Consider the following 6057-nt stretch of genomic DNA (forward strand, 5'->3'; position numbering starts at 1 on the left):
GGCCGCTGAAATTATTGCACTTCTGCGGAATGTCGACGCGGGTTGCATTCCTTCGCCCGGAAGGGGCGGGGGCCAGGGGTAGTTAACATTTTTACGCTGACAGGAGCACATGGAAATTAGAGCGTCACAAGGAAATAAGCTCAAGTGCATTTGGTGGAAAACGCCAAGCATACGATTGAGCGCCAGCATGGTGCAAGAGAGAGAGAGGGAGCGAGAAAGAGAAATGCTCTTATTGATGAGTGTTTAATCAATTTCTCATTATTGTCGTAAAAATACCCCGCATGCATGGATGAGAGGACGCCAGACTTACTCCGCCCACTTTTGGTATTTTTAATATTATTGCGAGATAATTTGATCGAAACTTTCAGAGGGCGAATAACCTACATCAACATCAGACGGCATTGCCCAATCTCCACACCCTTTTTCTCTGAGAGGGAAACCGATAAGCATTGCGCATCGAAGTTTTCTATAATTATTATGAGTACTTTTTTGGAGGTGCGCCTTCGATTTGAAGAGTAGGCTACAGGACCGCAAAACATCGTCATGCATGAATAACAATAGCACAGTGGACCTAAGAATGGGTGAAGAAAGTTGATTGATTGATTGATTGATTGATTGATTGACCGCTTGAAACAGTAAATTAAAAAAGTTTGGGTTCTGAAGAATAATTGGAAAACATTGAAATTTAGGGCTCATTTTTTTTTAAATTTAAGGCTCAAATCTTTTGAGTTTTAGATAGCAATTTTGTGAATCCCGAAATAAACTTGAAACATTGTCCTTTTAAAAATAAAATTGTTCGTCAAATCGCCCGGAAAGACAACAAGGTGTTTAAAAAATTAGTTAATTTATTTTTTTAATTTAAAATATCTATGAAGATGAAGACAAAAGTTGCCATGGAAAGACCAATTACATCATTAATGACTGAATCAAAATGGAAAATACACTTAAATTAGATCGAAACCATCAAAAGCCAAAACAGTCAAAATCGGAATAGAACTATTTCCCTGTGCCAACCGGAGGGCATCGACAAATCCTATGAGATTGGACTGGGTCTAGGGGCGTAGCTCTCGACATAATAAAGTATGTACCCCAATAGCACTGCATTTTGTCCTGTTGCCAAGTATGTAGGGCAGGAGCCCATGAAAGTACAGGGATGGCATTTAATTCTGAAGAGTATTCCTAACAGATGAACAAACGCGCGTAAGTTCGCCTTCAATATTGTATACATACAATCCCTCGACGGCCGTGCTCGAATAGTTATCGCTCAGAATTCGATAGCTCGTTAAAGGTGCTTGGTACCTCTCAACCGGCACACAGTAGTGTGCAAATTTTGAACGTCGAACGTTTAGACATGGCGATTGTTGGTTGCAATTTTGTCGCTTAGAAGGCGATTTTGGCACGTTCTTAGGGGAAAATAATATCAAATTATCAAAGATAGAACTTCGGAGTTAACGAGGCTCTAATCAAGAAGAAACTCTGCCTCCGTCACCTCACCAGTAGATGGATCGTTCGAACACAATCACTTTATCGAATGATTTTCATCGACACAGCCGAAACTCTGGATATAATCTATCGATTCATGAGTATCGATTGATGTTCGAGAATCGGCCTGCTGCGATGGTGAGCTGCCACTAATGAATACCTACTTAAAAACTTGGTACTTCATTACCTGCCGAGGGGCCCTCTCTCTTCATAACATTCAAGTGAAACGGGGTGCTGACGAAGGGAAAGGGGGAATGGTTGTAAGCCTTTCGTGGCATGCGTATGGGCTTAATTGGTGTCAAATGCCATGCCGGGAACTATCGTAACATAAGTCTGCGTCACGAGCATTGTCCACTACCCCTCATTCCGTTCCAATGTTTGCTTCTAACGAATGGAGTGAATTCATCGTGGCAATCTAACCCCACCCACGCTACCACCGTATAATTTCTAATGCAGTTTTGAGCTACGGCGCTTGATTATCTGAGAGTCGCCAGAGTTCAAAGTGTGATCGTCTACGTTGTAAAAATTAATATATTTTTTTTCTCCATATTGAAGAAAATTTGAGTCGATCCTCTTGTAGATTGAGTCAACGAAGACTTCAACCTCGAGGCAATACATAAGCGGATTCAGCCCCCCCCCCCCCCCCCACTTGTAGGGTTTAAAAAAAGGAGGAAGAAAACTGAGGGAAAGGAAACAGGCAGGAACATAGGAAAAAAAAAGGATTGACGTTTATATTTCGTTATTCGTGACGGAATTACTCAAACTGCATTTTCGATGCTTCAAAAATTCAAAACTTGAAGGAGCCCCCCCCCCCCCCCCCCTTCGCCCTCTTCCCTTCGAGGTGTCTGGATCTGCCTGAGAAGCAATTAAAGTGATTTAGAGTCAATTACAGCAGTTACCAGTCAATTAGAGTCAAAAATGGTTAAAGGTAAAATCTCGCCTTCAATATGGGGACAGAATTTTATGATTTCTCAAGGTGAGTTGGAAAAGAAGTCATGTTATGAGTCAAAATCTCCAAACAAGATTTTTTACTAAACTTGGCAAAAATAGTTCCTCCGAAAATTTCGCCTCTGTGGAGTGCCGTGGAAAACGAAGTCCCTTATTGGTAATACTTCCAAATGGAAATTTCCGAGAGCGCGAACCCCAAAAGTTCAAATGAAGTTTTACGCTTTAAGCATTTTGGGTGGCGCTGAAATTAAATTGAGGTGTAAGAGGAACACGCTGAGCACCTTCAGTTATTAGTATCGCATGCAGCGAGCGCTAGGCGAATTCCATCGTAACGCCTGGATACAACTATTCGAGCTTTACGGATTTCCGTATTGCATACGCAAAAAATTGAAGGCGTTTTGATTCTCCAGGCACTCGCGCATTATTCCACCAGTCGCGGGGTGCGGCAGTAGGTTGCATTGCGAGGATCCAAATAACGAAGCTCCTTTAGTTGAGGGGCTCGGAGGACAAATGGGGTAAATGTAGTTTTTGCTATTTCAAGAGACACGTGAGTAAATTTTCAAAATGACATAAAACCTGGGCCGAAAGAATAAGTTCAAACTCATTTTCTGACTATTGAAAATTGGATTTTAGTATTGAATTTTTCCATGGATATATATTTTAAGGCTAGTTTTAAGTAGAAATCATTAATGATGTGGTAGACCCGGGGTGAAAAGGATGTTGTTCCCGACGTTTGAGCCGCTTTGTTAGGAGGGCGTGGTGTTGCTCTAGCACAATAAATGCAACTCAAGAAAATGACGGGAATCACTCTATTTCCGCACAATAATGAAACAACATAAACTGGACTGCATTTTGCAATTTGGACCTATAAATTCCGGCCCGGTTTAAAAACAACGTAGGTGCCATTAGTTTCCCTATGCACATAAGTATTTTTTTCAGATGAGCCAGAATTTATAGGTCCGAATTGCAAAATGCAGTCCAACTAATCGCAACATAAACTGGACTGCATTTTACAATGTGGAATTATAAATTCTGGCTCTTCTGGAAAAACACTTATGTGCATAGGGAAACTAATGGCACATACGTTGTTTTTAAACCGGGCTAGAATCTATGGGTCCAAATTGCAAAATGTAGTCCAACTGTCAATGCGCCAAAATTCGGCTGTTTGGGACCTCTCCGAGGTCGTCAGGGCGTCGGACCTCGGCGATCTGGATCACCGTAAAACGCGCAGCAAACTGTAACATGGATTTTGCTCCGTCATCAAAAAAAATAAATAAATAAATAAAATAAACTGAAATTTTTGAAATCCAGAGTAAGGCCCGGGGGTGTTTTGATATCGTCCCCAGGGCGGGATCGATTTCGGTCCATAATGACAACCTCCTTTGTCATGTGAAAGAGGGGCATGTCCAAAACTCTATAAACCATGCATGCTCCAGCCATCATGAACAACGGATATCAACGCCCTCTTTATTTATTTATTTCATCTATGCGGCCATTCAAGTATTACGTAAGCTACCTAAGGGGATGGGAAGAGGTCTTGGCTTGCCTTACGATGTCTTGGGGGTCGAGCCTCGTCTTACGCAAACCTTCCTCTTTAGGATTAATATTTTCCCAAAAAAAGAATTTTTCAGTCATTTTTAGGCTTTCTTCGTTATTTCTTGGAAAATTCGGAGGGGTGGGGGAGGCTCGGGTTTGTCTAACGTAATTCAAAAGTTGTCTTATGCGGGGGCAGCTGGTAAAAAATCGGCCAAAATGTGTTACGTACTACTTTCAAGGCCCCTGTTGACTCCGACAGATGTGATGTGCCTCTCTCATCGAACAACGAACATTTTGCGTCTATCAAGGTTAATGAATGATGAGATAAGTAAATAATCATCTACTGAACTTGTAAATTTTCAAACTATCATTTTTTAGCGCAAGTTACTATTCATACAATTTTTGGCTTGCAGTATGTATTCCCCCCCTTCCACTACCCCCCCCCCCTTTCTCACACCTCACTGTTCCAACTCTTTTCCATACTTCACAGATCGAACTGCTGAAAAATCTATGTCGTTTGATGCGAGTAGTTTTGGCGGATCAACCCCACACTAAGCAGCATCAATATGAAATTAATTTCCATCTTCGGCTCCTAAAATATACACTCCTGAGACTTTTACACGCGTACAAACATTCACTCTAAATGCAAATTGTGTCTACGCTGGCAGCAGGAATGTGCATATTTCGCCGGCCGGCCGCTGAAAAATTTAACATTTTCAAAAGAGGAAGAAGAATAATGCAAGAATGGTCTTTCCATTATCCTCTGCATCCATAATATCCATTTGTTCCATGTTTCATTATTGTGTTTGGCGAATGTTAATGTCTGCCTGTTAAGCTAGGATATACGTTCGGAATCGGAATATAAAAGAGAAGAGACCTTCAGTTGTTAAAGTTTGTAAAATTTAAATTTCTGAATGAATGAGCAATTCCTCTACCATGACGCTCCGGCGAAGATTCGCCAAAGAGGTCACTGTTATCCTTCCACGTGAATCCATTATATTCTATTTTAAGTGTCTGCCTCAATAGATATCGATTGTTGTACATACATTTGAGTGGACTGCACCCAATTTTGCCAACTTGTGGGAGTCGCTATCACGCGCTTTGAGAAAATTGGGGGGGGGGGGGGGGGTCAAATAAGAGGAAAAAAGTATTGCGATCTGAAGAAAAATATTTATGGCTTATGACATTTTTTTTTTTTTTTCTGCTGAAAAAAAAAGACGTTTACTCGAAGAAAAAATACTTTGCAGTTGAAAATTGTTTTAAATTTCTTCATAAATCAAACTTTACAAAAAAAAAAATTATATAATGATTTCTATTCTTTTCCTTTCGAGTATTCCCTCCATTCCTGTATGAAAATTTAAGAGAAATGAGATGGTGTCATCGGTTCATTCTAAATCAACCTCCAGGTTCAAAATACAGTAGATTCTGGATTATCCGGATTAATTGGTGCCGGGCCCGATCCGGATAAAAAAAAAAATCCGGATAATAATAGTAAACACAAACACCACCAACCAACACTACAGTATTCTTATTATGTATACATCATGTACATACCAACACGAATTTAAAAGGTTAACGCCAAATTGAACGACTCAATGGTGATTGTGAGTGGTAGCCGACAACGATAAATTGCAATACAACGATTAAAAGCGCGCAATGCGTGAAGTATTCATGCAGTCTTGTAGCCGCTAATGTGCCTTTTAAGCTAACTAACCGACTGCACTGCGTTTGGCGTAATGCGAGAAGTATTTATGCAATCTAGTAGGCGCTAATGCGTTCCACGCCGACCTCACTGTTTGGCGCCACGCATGAAGTATTCCTTCAGCCTTGCAGGCGCCAATATGCCTTGCGACCGCTTCTCCGCGGATCCGCTCACTTATCGGAATGCGTACGTAATTACATGGTTGCAAAATCGATCCGGATAATCCAGAGTCCGGATAATACGAAGCCGGATAATCCAGAGTCTACTGTAGCTCCAGAAGCTAAGTCTGAAATGATGGAATAGGTAATCCACAGCTCTAATGATAAAAACTTTTGAAATTCTGGTTTACAACTACACTTCTACATGTCAATGGTGATATTGCAAAACCA

Source organism: Bemisia tabaci, chromosome 6, assembly GCF_918797505.1.
Source record: "Bemisia tabaci chromosome 6, PGI_BMITA_v3".
Lineage (NCBI taxonomy): Eukaryota > Metazoa > Arthropoda > Insecta > Hemiptera > Aleyrodidae > Bemisia > Bemisia tabaci.